General features: G+C 44.6%; 1 protein-coding gene across 7 annotated transcripts in view; it reads right to left on the minus strand.

Moving 5' to 3' along the window:
- The window catches only part of LOC124947224 (serine/threonine-protein phosphatase 4 regulatory subunit 1-like), a 120,238-nt gene that overhangs the window by 23,892 nt on the left and 77,666 nt on the right, over positions 1 to 18,680 (minus strand). The window contains exon 1 of one of the 7 annotated variants that reach the window (XM_047489084.1): positions 5,432 to 6,360. The exons of the other annotated variants lie outside the window; for them this stretch is intronic. The gene's annotated coding sequence lies outside the window, so the exon portion shown is untranslated. Of the gene's footprint in view, positions 1 to 5,431; positions 6,361 to 18,680 lie in introns of those variants that run through there. 7 annotated transcript variants of the gene reach the window in all.

Below are 18,680 nucleotides of genomic sequence, written 5' to 3' on the forward strand. Positions count from 1 at the left end.
ATTAATGAAAAATTCTCAAGAGATCAAAATAAGTCTAATCGAGTTCAAGGATCCAACATAGAGAGAGGGAAAAAGAAAGAAAGAAAGGAAGAGAGAGAGAGAGAGAGAGAGAGAGAGAGAGAAAAGAAAAGGTTAAGGACCTGAAGAATTTCAAAGAGCAAGTCTATTTCGTTCTTTCTCTAATTTACAGTCGCTCCGAATTCAAACAAATATTTGTCCAGCGCTTGACTAACAGCCCCCCCCCCTCTCTCTCTCTCTCTTACTCTCTCTAGAAGAAGACAGAAGATATGTAGATAGAGGAAGATAGGAGGGAGTATCATTCATAGTTTCTTCAAAAGCCTTTCCCCTCTACTTCTCTCTCTCTCTCTCTCTCTCATTTCGTTCCCTCACGCGAGCCCACGAGAAATCGAATATTTTCTCAGCACGTTACACGCTTCTCTATGTCAGAGCGAGAGCACGCGAGAGGAAAAGAAGTTCTCTCTCTTTCTCTCTTTGAAGGAGGCCGCATCTAGCCGGAAGCATCTACCATTGGAAAGTATTCGTGTCCTAGAGAGGAGAAAAAAAAGGAAAAAGAAAAAGCAAGAGCAGAGGCAGCAGAAGCAAAAGCAAAAGCAGAATGTTGAGGCGAGGATGGAGGAGAAGAAGAAGAAGAAGAAGAATAAGAAGAAGATGAAGTCCCGAGTACCTGGAAGTCGTGTTAACACGCGCCGCTGGACGCTACACGCCGCTCCAATTAGCACACGCACACGTGCATACACATACCACACATACACATATATCTTTTTTTTTTCCCTTCGACTTCTTTCGCCTCCTAATGCTTCGGCTTCCTTTTCAGCCGATCAGCTCGAGCTCGAATCGAGCACCATAGGAGCACCTGTTGAACGAGCGCCAAAGGAAGAAGATTCAAGACTCCGAAAAGAATCCGCGAACCAGGTGTTCCTTCCTGTTTGGATTGCAATCGAATAATTTAATTCTTTGGGAGAGGAAAGAAAACGATCGCGAAGAGCCTATACGGAGTTATTCTCAATACGATTATGGGCCGGCAACGGCGCTGACGTCTATCTTGGCCGCAAGTTCAGGGAGTCAAGTGCACGCTTTATTGCTTCATAACCTCGACGTAAGCATATATATATATATATATATATATATATATTTTCTCTATGAAGAAAGGATGCTCGATTCACAAAACTAACGACGCACAACGCGTCGAGAAATGAACTTGTACGATATTTAACTTCGATGTTTGTTCGATCGACATAAATGATAGAAGATATAGACATGGCTCTTGTTTTTAGAAAGGTTTGATATTTTTTTTTTTATTAGAAATTCATTCGAAAAAAAAAAAAAAAAAAAAAAAAAAAAAAAAAAAAAAAAAAAAAAAGAAAACAAAATAAATTAGTTAAGGACGAGATCTCCGCCCCTGGAACAACGCCTCGGTATTCAAATAATTCGAGATACGGCTGTGTGAGATATGAATGAAAGGTAAAGGTACGGCATGGCGTTGTTTACCGTCTGGTAGAAGCGGAGAAGCATCCGCGTGCACCGATGAAAACGGAAGATCGCGAAAGAAGGGTGGGAGAAAAAGAGTTGGACTCGCTCGTGCGAGAGAGAGGGAGGGAGGATGGGAGGGAGGATGGGAGAGAGGAAGGGAGAAGAGGGGATGATGAGAGAGGGAGGGAGAAATGGTGGGGAAAGGGAACGAGGAAGAGGGGAGAGAGAAAAAGAAAGAGCGATACAGGGACGGATTTAGCGGAGTCGAGAGAGGGGGCCTTGGATGAGGACGGAGACCGGGCCCAGGATTCGAAGAAAGAAGAAACGGAGAGTCAACGACCCAACGCGAGAAGAGCCGTCGTTGCGTTAGGCGCGTTAAAGGCGCGTTAAGGCGCGCTCGGGACTCGACGACTCTGGTACCTGTTCTTTCTCTTTCTTTTTCTTTCTCTCTCTCTCTCTCTCTCTCTCTCTCTCTCTCTCTCTCTCTCTCTCTCTCTCACACATTCTCTTGCCAAACGTTGCTCCTTTACTTCTGATCTACGTTGCCTCCGTCGACGACTAAGCGATCAAGGTCGTCGCAATACGAGACGAGTTTTAGAAAGGTTCTTTCGGTTTCCCATCGGAGACGACGAGAGGGGAAACTTTGAAGGAATCGAGAGTGCCGAGAGTCTAGGGAGCGTCGAGAAGCGATCGTCGCGAGTTGTTTACGTCGCAATACCGGTTACGAAAGCACTTTCTTGGTCAGCGAAAAGTATACGACTGCAGGACGGCGTGAATCGAACGAAAATCAACGTGCTAAAACCGCGATAATAAATCCCATTACGCCATCGTTCTGTCGTACGACCACCCGCGTATTGCGTCAGTTTTCATCATACGGAATATAGCGTCCATAAAACTTCGTTTTACCCCCGCCGATCGATATCGGCATCGTTTGCAAAATCTACCTATATGTTTGCAATAACATTTGCGATTTAATCGATAATCGATTACTACCCCTACCTCCCTATCCCTCTGTGTACACTACACTACGTCATACTTAGAACAGCCGATCTCTTTATCGCGCTTTAACCATAAAGCGAGTTATCTCGTTAGGACTTTTCCCGCGCTTTTTCTAGAGATACGGTCTGGTCTCCATTCTCGATCGTATGAATGACCATCGGCCTGTCTCAAGCACCGCCTCTACCAGTACCGCCGTCGCCACTCGCTGTCGCCGAAGTCGTTACCGATGAGATCGTCGTAACAACGAGGAGGTCGTCGATCCTCTCCGTCGACGTCACAACGATGCTCGCGTTACGACCATGCGACCGTTATGTGACCGATTGACTCGCGACCACCGAAAACTATAAAGAGACGTCGGCGACGTATAACGACGACAATAAATAGATAGCCGGGAGCTGTGCGAGTTTCCTATCGAAAATCTCCTCTGAGAAATTAGGATCATCGAAGTAGAAGAGATAGATTCCTTGTTAAGAAAAAAATTTGCATGATGGCGCATTCAAAGCAACGTCGATTTCGAGCACGGAGATTGATATATGGAAATTAGCAAGGTGAAGTATCTCGAGTACGAGAGAGTTTCTCGGAGAAGCAAAGAGGGGGGGAAGAAGAGAAAAAGAAAGAGAAAGAGAGAGAGAGAGAGAGAGAGAGAGAGAGAGAGAGAGAGAGAGAGAGAGAGAGAGAAAGAGAAGGATATAGAGACAAGAGGGTCAGTAGCTCCGCGTTCTCATGCATTCCGCTCTGTCATGGCGGCTGGCGGCTCAGACGCTTCGACTCTGTCCTTCTCGCACCCACGGCAGCACGGAGCATCGCACCGAGAGTCGGTGGTGGGGTATTCGAGGTTGGTGGGGGGAGTGGGTCCCGTCGGCGAGAGCGCGCACTAAATGCTCCTCGCTCTCACGCTGCCCCGCTTGCTTCCCCGCCCTGGCCCCGCCACTATGGCCCCGCTTACCCCCTCCTTCATGCCTTCTTCTCCACGACGGTGGCCCCGGGGCCCTTCAGCAGCGCGACGTAAACAACGACGCGAGCGGCCCGTACTCTCCTTCAACGATTCGCGCACCTATGGAGGCGTTCCTTCGATATACGGGCTTTGCCCTAATGTCGTTCGACTTTATATATATACACCTATTTCGTTGTCATCTCTTCATCTTTTATTTATTTATTTATTTATTTATTTATTTTTTCAGATTATATGATCGTTAATATGGCGAAGAGTAAAGGAAGGACTGATGAAATCGTAATGGCAAGAAGAGAGGTATGCAAGTTCGACGCCCTTCGACACCATAATTTGCAACGCTGAGAGGTTGATGTACCATGAGTTCAACGTCCATATGCCCAAGAAGAATTCTCCTCCTGTCCTTTGCGACTCATCCTTTCAAAGAGACGTAAACACGATCGACGTCATCTTGGCAAGATCGTAAAATACAAACGCATACTCGACTCCTTTATATCGTAGCGTCGTCGTCACCGAATCCTATTATCTATCTACACCTCGTGTTTAATCAGTTTGCTTTTGTCCAGCGAAAATATCTTATGGTACTTTCGGAAAATTCGGGATCGGTCATGTACAAAACGTTCCAGTTTTATTGGCATTGTTATAAGTTTTTTTTTCGGTTATAGAATACGTAAGGAGATATTTCCAATTTTTGATCGACCGATTGTAACTTTAGCGTTTCTTTTCTTTGTCTCTTTTTCTTTTTTTTTTTTATTTCAAATTATCGGAAAATGACAACTGACGATACGAAAAATGTTTTAATTGCCGAGTCGGCGAAGAAGATAATCTATTCGCGTTTAATTTGCTAAAAAGGAGAATGGTAACATTATCGGTTTAAGGACACGAGGAAGAAAGAGAAAGAGAGAAAGAAATGATGAAGTAAAAGGGACGAGATCTTTACTAAAGCGCGAGCGCCAACGATAAACCAGGGAGAGAGGGCACATGAATGCCTCGTGTTATGCGCCGTATGTTTGCACATGCGCGGGAGCGATGAACTTGAGAAGATTTCTCTCTCTCTCTCTCTCTCTCTCTCTCTCTCTCTCACTCTTCCTCTCCGTCCTTCTCTTTCCCCCTTTTTCTCTTCCTACCTTTTTTCCCTTCGCTTCTTCTTTCTATAATAGTTCGCTGAGTTTCAAGACTGGTAAGATCGCGACAAATCGAGCGAGCTCGATGGAATTTCAAGTCGCAAAATAAAAAAAAAAAAAGAAAAAAAAAGATACTGCTAACAAATATTTATAAATATTAACGAAATCTATATAAGATATTATTTGTGACGGAACGTTATTGTAATTGAATCGAAAAAAGGAAGAGAAAGAAGAAAAAGAAAAAAAAGAAAAAAACGTACGAGAATCGACGCGACTACGTGCTCGTAAACAAGCTCATCGAGTGGGTTGTAATCGATGCGTAGGATTTTTCTTTTTTCTTTTTTCTTTTTTTTTTTTCTTTCTCGAAAAGAATTCAGGACTCACGAAGGTATCATTATTGACGAAAACTTGTAGCAGTGCAGGCAGTGAACTGAGAAAGATCGAGATATGCGCTCAATCGAGCTTTGGCATTATAAGGGCGGTAACTCCTATGAGCGTTATTTCTTTCTTTATCATACTTATCTACATCGTTTCACTTTTCTTCGTTTACGCCTGCTCGTTCGAACGGTATACGTCCGCGCGGTGCGCACTCACTCGCTTCCCGAGCGGGCCGTCGAACCTGGAACGCTGCTCGAGTGAAACAGAGTAAGAGTGAGAAAGAAAGAGAGGAGAGAAAAAGAGTAAGAGAGAAAGAGAGAGAAAGGAGGAGCTAGGGCCCGTATTATGGGAACACACACGGCCGAACACGTGTGTCTCACTTCCTGCGGCGGGCCGGAAGTCTCTATAGTACTATGGCGCACCGTAGTGTAGCGTGACCACGCTACAAGGGCCATTACTACCTCAATGGCAAAAAGAATGGTCCAATTACCGGTTAAAGTCACGTCGCTCGTCGTTACTCCTTTAATACGCTTTCCGTGCGGTGACGAGTCACTCCAAGACGCTAGCTTGTTTCTTCCATTTTCCAGTCCACCTCTTCTTCTTGCATTTTTTTATCTTCGATTTTTTTTTCTTCTTTTTCTTTTTCTTCTTCTTTCAAAGGGAGAAAAAAGAAGACAGAAAAAAAAAGAAACTCGAAAGCAAAGAACTCCGGGATTCGTCATTATCGTTTTGCTCACAGGCAACGCACATATTTAGTTCGTGAACGGATCGGTCTCAACGTCGGCGGAACGATTTCCGGTGAGCGGAAGTCCGTTGCGGCAAATTCGTACGATTCTACGACGCTCCTCTTCCGTCTTCTCTGCTTTTTAACCGATTCGTTCGCTTTGTTCATTTTGTCTATGTCGTTAAAAGATATACCGGATGGAACACGATGGGCAACAATGATAACGATGACGACAACGACGACAACGACGACGATGAGGATGACGACAACACGACAACGACGACAACGACGTTGAGACGGTAACGTTGAAGAACGATCACTGAATGTGTTTTCTACGTTCTTTCGATTAAACGTTCGCGCGTAAAGTTGTTATCCAGTTGTGACGCAGCTCGCACACACGCGCCTGCGCTTCGTTCGTGTAGAAAAAGGACGCCACTTCCCTCTCTACTTCGCAATTGCAACGAAGAGTAGGATAAAGAAGGAAAAAGAATAAACACGACCGCACCGCACGACGGTCGGTGCCACACTGAGAGTGATTGCTTGCGCGTCACGCTCACGGGAGCGCGCAGACGCGGGCTGCGCGGTAGCCACTGCGCACGACGCGCCAACCCGCGCTCGCACACACGCAAGCGCCCTGCCATTGCTGCCGCCGACGCGCGCGCGCGCGCGCGACCCTATGCGATGTTCCTCGCGTCGTCGTCTTCGTCGTCGTCGTCGTCGTCGTCTCCTCCTCTTCCTCTTCTGCGTCGTCGACGTCGTAGACGTCGTTTGAGACGCGAAGAGAACGCTCAGGAAGGGGAAAAGAGTGAGAAAGAGAAAGAGATAGAGAACGAGAGAGAAGGGGGCGAAGAGACCCGTTAGTTCTCAGAAACGGACCGCCGGCGCTCGCCGCCAAACAGACCTGCAACCACGTACCCAACGTGGTGGTTGCCGATCTTCCTGCCCTGATGCTGTGTGCTGCCAAGTTCGACGTGTCTTCTTGCACGTGAGAGGATGTAGAGAAGAGAGAGAGATAGATAGATGGATAGATAGATAGATAGAGAGGGAGAGAATGAAAGATGTTTGTTCGTCTGTTTACCAGAACGGCGAAGAATTCCGAATGAAAATTTTTTAAACAAAAGAAAAGACTTAGGGAAAATTATTTATTCATTTACTTTTTTTATTAAACGGGTCAAGAATATTTAGAAAAATCTTTTAGGAATTTTCAAAAGTCCCGATTATAGGAGGGTGAAATGGTAAAGGAAGAATGGAATGCACCATGGGCAAATAAAACAGGCATCGCACGATTTTTCCCTTCCTCGAAAAAAGGACGAATTTTTACAATGCCTGGTAAGAGGGTAGGATCTTGGCGACGTAGGGTGTTTTCGCTGAATTTCGGAATGGTCAAAGATCGAGCGTTTTCGTGGAAGGGAAACGTTTCTATATAAAAGAAGGAAAGCGTATCGTGGGCGGCGCATTCGTTGAACGAAAAAAATGACACTGAGAGAGCTTTTCTCACTCTCTCGTGATCTTTCTTTCTTTCTTTCTTTCTTTCTTGTTTCTCTTTTTCATAGCGTGGGATCGAACGATAACAATCCCCATTGCTTTTCGAAAGAAAAGAATTTCATTTTTTTTCTTCCGTTCATTCTTTTTAGCATTAACTTTGAAATCGAGAAATGCGTATACAGCGATGACGGTGAAAGGAAGAAAATGTTAAAAGATGGTCGCTTGATATGCAAGCTGTTGCTGTGGACGAGGATACTTAACTATCGTCAGTGGTGCGCCACGCAAGAGGAACGTACGACGACGGTCATTAAGGTCAGTGGCGTAGTGATCAACGAAAGGTCTACATTCTCCTTTGAAGGAAGACGACAGACTCGTCGAAACGGTAACGTTGCCGGCTCGGTAGAAACGTCACGCGAAATATGCTCGAAGGACGTCGGAATTATATCCGAGAGAAGGAATGAAAGCGTACCGCGTCGTATGCGTAGTAATTAAATGTGTGGCAGGTAACGCGGATAAAATTAATTGATTCTACGCCAAGAATTATAACGGCCATAAATAACGTTCAACGCTTGTAAGCTCGTAGGTTCTGAGCGTTATTGTAACGGGTCTGAGAGTATCGGTCCGAACATGAGAGACGATGGTGGGCGGGTTGCGCGGACTAACGCGAATTAAAGATCGAAGAATCTCATTTCGATTATTAATCGCTTCGATTAATCTTTGGAACGGAGAGCGTCGCGGCGACGTCTCCATTTCTCTCTTTTCGTTCTTCGCAGGCGTCGAATATAAGCGTCAAGTATCGACGTCGATGGTGGTCCTATCTCTTCATCCTCCACGTTTACCTTTACATTCTCCTCTCCCCTTTTACTCCTTTACTTCTTCTTTTTATGTTTTCGTTCGAATTTGGTCGGTGCGACGCCAGTGTGTCGCGGAGGCGCACCTAACCTATAAAGAGACACGAAAACGTGACGGAATGCGCGCGAAGCGAAATGTCCGCGCGACGAAGCGCACCGCTACCTACTCCTCCTCCTCTTCATCCTCCACCTCCTCCTCCTCCTCCTTCTCCTCCTCCTCTGCTCATGCTTTTCTTAATTACCGATCCGTTTCACGGTGATCCTTGGTAAGGCGGCTCTCGCGCTTGGGTGGAGTCTTACGAACGTAAGCGACGAGCCGCGGCCGCAAGCTTTAGACTCTCCGCTCCCTTTTTCAGAAGACCTCCGAACTTCCACCCCTCCTTCTTCTCCTTCTCCTCCGCCTCTTCCTCCACTCTCGTAATGGGAAAGAACGCGAACGTACCGAGAGAAAGGAAGAAAGAGATACGTCGCGTCCCGCGTGGGACGAGCGTGTAAAGCCGGATCAAGTGAACCGCTCGATGAATCACTTGTGATCTCTTTCTCTCTCTCTCTCTCTCTCTCTCTCTCTCTCTCTCTCTCTCCCTCCCTCTCTCCCTCTCTCTCCATCTTTCCAGCCTCCGTTTACACCTGATTCGATCAAGAGACGCCCGCGTCTATTTACTACTTTTTCTGATTTCTCTCTTTCTCTCCTCTATAGGATAAGATAAATCTCTCATCGGCCTTCTTAATCTCTCCTACGTTCATGGTCGTTTTCTTTTCTCTTGGAATTTCTAGCAATAACGGGAAGAACGAAAAATTTGCAACAGGTAGCTCCTTCTTCTCGTGCGGGAAGTCAAAGCGGAAGAGGAGGGAGATGAGAGACAATGAAAACGGTAAAGTTCCGGGGAAACAAAATCGAGAAATGGTACGGGCGTACGTTGAACGTACTATGTGGACTATGCGTATAATTACCGAAAGCGTGTGCCTGCTTCCGCAGGGAAAAAGAGAGGATAGAGAGAAAAGGGGGAATGAGAGCGAAAGAGAAAAAGAGAGAGGGCAGGGAGAAAGAAAGGGAGAGAGGGAGAAAGAGAGAGAGAGAGAGAGAAAGAAAGAGAGAGAGAGAGAGAGAGAGAGAGAAAGAGAGAGAGAGAGAGATAGAAAGGGTCTTTTACCCGTGGGGCCAATCACGAGGACTCGTGGCGCCTTAATTGGTACTCGCACGCGTGGCTCGAGCTTAAGAGGCAGGGGCAGATGCATCCCGAAGACGTTCACAACAGGAAATTCCTCCTCCGCGTCGCTGCCTCTGTCTCTGTTTCTATCTTTCTCCCTCGTCGATCCCTTCTTCTCTTGGTTTCTTCGCGTGGAAGAGATACATGCGACGGTATGTTGTTTTCTCTGTCTCCCTCTCGCTCTTTCCTTCCGTCTTTACGACTACTCTTTCGTCTCGTGACTCCCGTGCGGTCTACCTCGTCTTTTTTTTTCTTTTTCTTTTTCTTTTTTCTTTCCTCCTTTTCCTTTTCTTCTTCTTCTTCTTCTTCTTCTTCTTCTTCCTTCGTATAGAGGAAGAGCGGAATGCAGAAATAGATATCCGAGGTGTGACGCGTTTATTCGGCCGTTGAGACTCGGTGAATGGACCGGGTGAATTGCGATGCGCTCGAGCGCTCGTGAATGTAATCGTAGATAGAAGTCACGAGAGCAAGGCAGTAGAGGAAAAAAAGAAAGGGAGAGAGGGGGAGAGAGAGAGAGAGAGAGAAAGCGAAATACAATTCATAGAATTGTCTAGCATAGAATTAATGAAATATTTAATTCGAGGAGTATTGTAATATTGTTAGATGACAAACATAAGAACTTGGAATGCACAGTTTAGAAATGAGACTCGGCGAAATTGAAATCGTCTGACGTCAAAGATTACATACACGTGAGATATATCTGATGTATGAATGAATTATGCTCGACTCAGTTTCCATTCTCACGTTACCAATGGAAGAACGCGTTGATTAAAAATTAAATGAGTCGTTTGGTCCTGATAATTTCTTTAGCTGATAAGTATGCTTAAAAATTATCGATTATCAAGTACGAATTATGTTCACGAAACGACACCACTAAAATTAAATAATATTTCACGATAAAATTATATCCCTTTAATATACGACGATTATATTTCCTGGTATATCGGTTTTATTAAAATCGCGTTTTCCCGATAGCACAGAAATAAATGAACGTTACTTTCTAATTAATCCGTAAAGATTATCGATCGAAAACTTATAAGAGAGAAAGAATACATGGTACAAAGACTCGACGGAGGAAGTTTCGTGAATGAACCGCGGAAAAGTGTCAATGAGTGCAATTATTATTGCAGGAGAAGGCGTGCGCATGCGTTCACCGCTGACTCGTCGATATCCACGCGTTTGTGTGTGAGCGCGTGAGCGCGCGAAATAAGAGAAAGAGGGAGGAGGAGAGAATGTGCCTACGTGTGCGGGTATACGAAGCGATGTTACGTCAGTGAGTATATGTATCCGCAGAGGTCCGCCAAACGTGACTCATACGTCAATACCACGGGGCTTTGCACTTGGGAAGTGTAATAATAATGCTCCGTTACGACACACCTTTAAGAACTTCGTTCGTTCTTTACGTACTCGTTCGTTCGAATTCGAGAAGGGTTTGCGAAAGAAGAAAAGAGAAGAAAAAACAAGAGAAAGGGAAAGAGAGAAAGAGAGAGAGAGAGAGAGAGAGAGAGTGAGAGAAAAGGACGGAATCGCAGACGCAGCGAAACGCGTTGGTCCGTCGTTCAGGCTTAAGAAAATCCATTGGCGCCCTCTCGTGCACGCGCACGCGAGTATATATACCCCTGTGTGTGCGGTAGACCATTCTCTTTCTCTCTCTCTTTCTCTCTCTCTCTCCTCCACCCCTCCCTATCCTCTCTCTCTCTCTCTCTCTTTCTTCCGCACGAGGATGGATACGATGGCAGGCGAGGAGAATACGTTGACGCTCCGCATGAATGTACCGCGCGTACGTACGCGTACGTACGACGACGACGTGCACGTTTACGGCGTGCATTCATAAACTGCCAGACACGTAGCGTGCGCGTGCGCAGTAAGTCGCCTCCTTTACACAACTTTCTCCTACCTCTTTTCTTCCACACACACATAGAGACACACTTGCCGTATACACGAATGCGAGACCGTATGCGTATATAGAAGAGACGAATGCACATGCCGAAGGAAAGGGAGAGAAAGGGAGAGAGAGAGAGAGAGAGAGAGAGAGAGAGAGAGAGAGAGGGCTACGGCAGCACCCTTCTTGCTTCCTGCTCGTAACGCCACTGCTACCTCTTCCTCCTTCACCTCCTCCAACTCGTCATTCTCCTTCTCAACATTCTCTGACGCTGAGCGCGCTCGATTCACCCCCTCGAACGTAGTAGTATTTTTGTAGCTCACGTTAAGCTACCGTCAAGCTAAGTGTGGATATCTCCACGATAGAGAATTCCCATCCTTTCGTTGTTTACTCTTTCATAGAAAATATATAAATCTATCTCGTGCTAATTTTTTTTTTTTTTTATATTCCTTTTTGTTCTCCTTTTACTTTTCTTTCTTTCGTTTTCTTTTCTTTTCTTTTTTTTTCGAGTTTATCCAAAAGTTATATTGAGTTTCAAAATATCGTAAGAGCAATTGTCAAGGAGAAAAATGTTTGACGATATTGTTCCTTAATCAAATACAAAGAAAGTTTGGCGAGATCAAATTGCAAGAGGAAAAAGAAGGAAAGAAAGAAAAGAAAAAAAGAAAAAAGGAGGAAGAAAATAAAACAAAAAAAAAAAAAAAAGGCGTACTTATTCCTCCCCCACTTGTACTTGTCGTCTCCTCAATATTGCTCCGTCGAGAGAAAGAGAGACTGGGCTTGCTTTCTGCGTCGCAGAAGTCGCAAAGAGGCAGGGCGCGGTGGAGAGCTGGCGGCGAAAGTTGCGCGCGGGGTCAACGGAACCGCCGGAAGTCGTCGGTGCCCAGGGTCGTCGGCGATTCTCAAATTGGTGCCCGCTCTCGCCCCTCGCGCTCTCTTTCTCTTCGTCTCGCACGGAGCGGCACGACTCCTCTCTGTAAACAGGCCACGTAATCCCCTACACCCACTTTTTCCTCCCGTCTAAATCTGTCTCATCGAAATGCGTCCGACGACGAACGGAAACCGTCCTATCCCCACCACTTTCCTTCTTTCTCTCTCTTTCTCCTTAATTTCTTTCCTTTTCAACATCTCTCTCTCTTTTTCTTGTTAATTTCTTTCCTTTTCAACATTTCTCTCTCTCTCTCTCTCTCTCTCTCTCTCTCTCTCTTGCTCTCTACCTCTTCGCCCCCCTCTATCCCCTTTTTCCTCGTATTTCATCTACATTTCAACTAGAATTCTAAAGTACATGGATTTTCTCTCATAAATTCGCAAACGAATGGAACTACGGAGCGGAAAGTAAATCGTTAATAAGAACCGGAATGAACGGCGAAAGGTCGAAAGCGTGGAACGATTCGAAGGCGTTGGAACTCGTGTGTGGGACGTTCTCTATCTTTCTCTAAGAGCGCGTAGGGTGCTCCCAAGTCATTGCTATTGAAATGCTTTTGGTTGAAAGATGTTGAATCCATCGATAGAACGTGATCCTTTTTGCATATGTAAAATACGTAATATCTATATATTTTGTGGAATGTTTTACGCGCGATGATGTCCTACGAAGAAGAAAAAGAAGAAAAAAAAAAAGAGGAAGAGAAGAAAAATGAAAAAGCAGCAGAAGAAGAAGAAGAAGAAGAAGAACAAGAAGAGCTAAAGAGAACTTGCGTTTGGTCGTGTGTTGGACCGGAAGCGGGAGTATCCGGCCAGACTCGTGTGGGCTTCTCTACGCGACTTGCTACTCTCCTTTCCTCCCTCTATTTCCTTCTCCCTCTTTCTTTCCTTCGTGCTTCTTCTTCCTCTCTCTTTCTCTCTCTCTCTCTCTCTCTCTCTCTCACTCTCTCTCCCAGCCTTCGCTTTTACGGCATTCTCTATTATAGTATCTTCCTTTCTCGTTCACGAGACGACTAGAACGCGATTCGAATGCGGTCGCGTTCATTATACTTTCTTCTAACCAATCGATCCGATCGAACTTTATCGAAAGTTCGTTCTCTTGCATTGCGAAGTAACAAAGTCACAAAATACACACACATGTATGTATGTATGTATGTATGTATGTATATATATACGGGTATTTATCTCTAGCTTTAGAAAAGAGTTATTAAAAATGATATGTTCGACGTTGGTTGGAAAGATTTGAAGAGTTTGAGAAAAGGAATTAGAAAAGAAAAATACAAGAAAGGCGACAGAATGACGGCTGCCGGCAACAAGGATGGAGGGTGTCGGGGCTAGCCAGAAATGCTTCGATATATTCGAGCGCATAGATAAATAAATTACATATGTGAGTCTACAGACGTTCCATTCCCTCGTTTCTTCTTCGTATCTCGTGCCCTTGCATCGTCTCTCTTTCCTTTCTCATCGTGCGATGATACCGCCGATCCGAAATCCCCATTCAAGAGTCTAATTTATATTGAAGAATTCCGAAGAGGCCAAAACCGAGGTGTCGATCTTTGAGGCGCCGCCGTTTAAGATGCATTATGCTGGCAGCCGGTCGACAATAGGTGCGAGAAGGAAGGAATTAGAAGGGGAGAACGAGAGAGAGAGAGATAGAGAGAGAGAGAGAGAGAGAGAGAGAGAGAGAGAGTAAAAAAGGAAAGAAAAGAGAAGGTAGATGAGGGTGATCTTGACGTCGTGGAGGATGTGGGAGAAACAAGACCGAAAGCATCGAAAGGAAAAGAGAAAAGGATAAAGCGAAAGAGTTAACGAAGCGACGAGGAGGACGACGAGTGGAGAGGGTAAAGACGGTGAGGTAGAGGGGGAACTAGTTCCAGACCCAATATGATAATTGAGTATGGAGAACGACGTGACCGTAGCACCTTGTAGACCTTCTTCTAGCCATTGTGGCATCCGACTGTCGGGACCACCTCGTGAACGTATCGACTTTGTACGTGAAAACATCAAAGGCCCTGCCTTTTACTTTCCACCCTCCCTTCTCCCTCTTTTCTCTACTACGTCCAATCGACTTTTAGCCGTCTTCTTCTTCTTCTTCTTCTTCTTCGTCGTTGTCGTCGTCGTCGTTGTCGACTCGACGTCCTTCCTTCGGCCCCCGTTTGCTCTTATTTCATTATGTTCGCCCACACGAGTAGAGAAAAAGAGAGAGAGATAGGGGGAAGGGAGAGGGAGAGAGAGAGAAAGAGAGAGAGAGAAGAAACGTATAGGAACGACGGATGCGCCGCGAGTGTTTTCCGAGGCTTGGTGCCTTTGCGTTTGTTTTTCCACAGTTTCCGGCTCTCTCTTTCTCTCACTCTTTACAACGCCATACCATAAACGCGCGCGCGTTTACGCGCCGTGGATCATCTTCCGCGATATAAATTTGGTATACGAGCTTGTCGACCGACGTAAGGGATAAGAAGAAGAAAAAGAAAGAAAGAGAGAGAGAGAGAGAGAGAGAGAGAGAGAGAGAGAGAGAGAATGGATAGAGAGCAAAGAAAGAAAAGAACTGATAAATTCGTAACATTTATTTCTGTAAATTGCGTCCGTTGTTTTTTGCTAACCTAACAGAGTCGGCTTTTTCCTTCTATCTCTCCCTCTCCCTCTCTCTTACTCCTCTCTTTCTCTCTGTTATTTAAAATTTCCGGATAGAATAAATTCGTAAATCGATACGTGCACGTGGGAGGGGCCCCCATGAGAAAAGGAAGACACAAAGCATCAAATGTCGTCGAGGGTGAACCCTTTCGTCGCAAACCACGAGGACGACGTCATGATGATATTGCAGCGGGGGATAAAAAATGCATTGAACGGGATAGTCAAAATATAATGCTATGCTTTCTTTTTCAATGGGACCGATGATAGTTGTCTCTATCTTTCGAGAGACTTACCTTCGCGATGATGTTAAGTACGCGCATATGCATTACTATCTATGGTTGTAATGTTCTCCAAAACTCCATTGCAGAAAGAAAGACATACTATACCATTTTATCCACTATTACTACAATTGCTAAATGGAATATTGTGCAATTGACGTCGTAGCATAATTTGTCGCGTTCGCATAATTCAAACCGTGTCAACGATAATCATCTCGGTATTTCTATTTCTACCTGTTACGTTCCTTCAAATCTTCACACGTTTGATCGATCGATCAATCATAAATCGAATTTACGGAGGGTGAAAATTCCTGACATCAATTATAACGAGTAAAGGCAAAGGTCACATATGCGCGCGCGCGCGCGAGAGAGAGAGAGAGAGAGAGAGAGAGAGAGAGAAAATCATTTCGGAATAATTAAAGCGTACGGTAGATCAGAAGAAACGTCGAATATTCCACGGTACGTTCCGTTCCAATTAAAGTCCATAATTCCTTGGCAGCATTGGTATCGTTCGAATCGACCTCGGTCTCCCGCGAGCGCCCGTATCATATCGCGCACTCTCGACGATCGTTAATATTACTCTCGGAATGCCGAGAGCATCGCGGTGCATCATCCGCGTGCCCTCGTGCTCTCATCGTACACGGCTAACCGCATTTGTGGAATGCATCGCTGCTTAATCGTCGCCACTTCCCTTTGAACCGGTAATTCGTCTATCGCCTTGTAGGGCCGCTTATGTTCAGAATCTCGAATCGTGCTCTGCTGCGTTGGCGTGCGCCGAATTCAATTTGATACGGTGCATCCCCCCGAGAACATAATGTAGTTAATCGCCGTCACTATATCTCGTTCCTTCCTAGCTCGATACGTCGAGGCACCGTCGACAGAAACGCCAAACTAAGCTCTCTCTCTCTCTCTCTCTCTCTCTCTTTCTGTTTCTATCTCTCTCTCTACAACGTTAAAAATCCAAACGGAGACGATTCTCTTTTACTATTGCGCGTTAATATTTTCTTTATTTATTCCTTTTTTTTCTTTTCTTTTCTTTTTCTATTAATGAAATTCTGCGTTGTCGAATATAAGCGATCGAATTTTTTTTTTATATTCATAAGTGAATCGAAGGACATTATTGTACGGGAAGATTCAAAGATGTCTCGGTCTAATGTTTATGTTTATAGAGACTAGCGAAAGTTGATACGAGCATCGCGGTCAGATATCTATCCCTGATGAAATACATTGATCTATAAGGATTACATTGTAACCATATGAACGAGTTGTTCACGCATCTTCTACGCGGTTGGTAAAGAAGGAGCAGGAGATAAAGAGAAAGAAGAGGAGATGAGTCGAAGGAGGAGGGATGGAATGCATCTTCGAGTATCCATCTACGGGGCGTCTCTGCCTACTCGTATGTATGCACCAGCATTGGAAAGAAGCTAAATATGAGAGAAAAAGAGAGAAAGAGAGAGAGAGAGAGAATGAAGAAAGATGCATCTCTCTCTCTCTCTTTCTCTTTCACGGAGCACAACAAACAGACGCCGCCTCGTAATTTGTTTTCATACGTTTGCGCTGTTTGCCAGTTTACGCCTCCTCCTTCTTTCCACCTTCATGATCGGTCGCCCTTCTTTTTTCTCCTCGCACTCTTTGTCTTCCTTGAGGTTGGCAAACGAAACCCGAATCGCCCGCAGAGAGACCCCATGCTTGATACCATAATCTCAGCCGTGCCAAAAAATATGAAGAAATAGAAGGAGAGATCATCGATCAAAATCTAAAACGACTTATCCTTAGACGATTCTATAAACGATACGATACATTTTCTCGATACGCTCTCTACGCGATCAGAGTAAATCGTTGCGATTCGTTCAACCATCCCGTCGTACCACCGTATAAGAAACGTTCGTATGATTAGTTAAGAGAAGCGTTCGTATTCGTGCGCATGAACGAACAAGGCTGCGTTGCCTTTCACGTCGTTTTCTGTGAACCGAGTACCTGTCGACAGTCAAGAGAAAGAGAGAACCGCCTCCTCTTCTCCTCTCTCTTCCTCCTCCTGTCAACGGCTAATACAGACTTCAGAAAACCATGAGTTTCTTTTTTTCTTTTTTTTTTTTTTTTTTTTCCGAGAAAAACTTACAAAATGTTTCTTTTCTTGTAATCGACAAAAAGAGTTTTTAATAGTTATTAATAAATTATAATTAGAATACGAAGAAATAAGAAATCGTATTAAATAAAAGAAGAAAAAGAAAAGAGCGATATATATATATATATATTTATATATATATGATTTTTACGATACCAGTGCTTTTAGTTGAGAAAATAAAAACAACTCTCTTATCTAACTAACAAAATAAGTTTAATGTTTATTTTAACTACTCGCTCTATTTCTCGTACAACCTGCTCTCTTCCTCTACCCTCTCTCTACTTCTCGATACACTCTGCTCTCAATCACTCATCGTTCATCCCTTCTTTCACCTCACGCTTTGTCTTGGCCTACCATTTCCGTTCCAATTCCGCATGCATTCTCACATTCTTACATTAATCGCTCCTCACAAACATTCGATAGAAAGGCTCACTACTCGTATCATGGATTAACATTCACGTTGCTTTCGTTCAATCGTTCTCACAAACAAAACACACTTGCAACCATACTATCGCGCCGAAAGACATAAGTCAACGATACTTGATTCGCGCGTCGCCAATCTACTAAACATACATACATGCACACACATACATACAGAGAGTGAAAGAGAGAGAATGTATGTGTGTGTGTGTGTGTGTGTGAGAGAGAGAGAGAGAGAGAGAGAGAAATTGAAGGTTGGGGATGAGAATACGAGGGTGATTTTCCGAGGTTTTCATTGGGCCCGCCATCGATCTCACCCTTTCGACAGTGGCAGCCATTTAGGAACATTCTATCCAGTGTGTACGCGCGCGCGCTCTTCGATTTCCAAAGAGTAAGGGTGTGCATTGAAGTGTAGCTGATAGGAAGCAAACCCTTTGCCCCCACCCTTTTGCCTGGCTCGCGTCGAGTCGAGGACCACCACCCTCGCCGCGCGATTTCGTCTGGAGACCCCTTCGCGAGAGATAAATCGAATTAAGTAGCGAAGCCGAGCCATCGGGCTTTTGGTCCTCCAAAATTGAACGGAATCTACAAATGGAGGAGAGGCACACGGTTTCTTGTGCACATCCAAGAAAACCCTTCGATTCGACGACGATTCGAGAAAGCGAATGAATGCGATGGGCGAGATTTAAAAGAACGATTGGATAACGATTGGAAAACGTTAGGCGTTCCTCGAATTCTAGTTGGAATACTATCGGACGCGCGAAAAAAAAAAAAAAAAAAAGAAAATAAAAAAGGAAGAGCCACTCCTTAAGCCTCTCATAATTGAATTATAAATTCGACGATGGGAAATCGAGAAGGGGGTAAATGGAAGAAGAAGAAGAAGAAAAAGAAAAAAAAAAGAAAGAAAAGAGAAGAGAAAAGAGTAGAGAGAAAAATAAAAAGATAAAAAAAAAATATGAAGGTAAAAAAAGAAAGAAAGAAAGAAAGAAAGAAAGAAAGAAAGAAAACAAATATTTCGCGAATAATAGAGATATCATGGATACGCTTCGATTTAATTGAGAAATCGCATGAAATCGATCTGTCTATGAAATTACGAGAAGGAGAGAACAGAGGTGTCGTTTGCTAATTAAAATTAAGTACTCTCCTCTCTGCTCCCTCCCTCCCACCCACCCAACTGGATTAGTGTATTATAAACGAAGGAATATCGTTAAATC

This window comes from Vespa velutina, chromosome 2 (genome assembly GCF_912470025.1).
Source record: "Vespa velutina chromosome 2, iVesVel2.1, whole genome shotgun sequence".
Taxonomy (NCBI): Eukaryota; Metazoa; Arthropoda; class Insecta; order Hymenoptera; family Vespidae; genus Vespa; species Vespa velutina.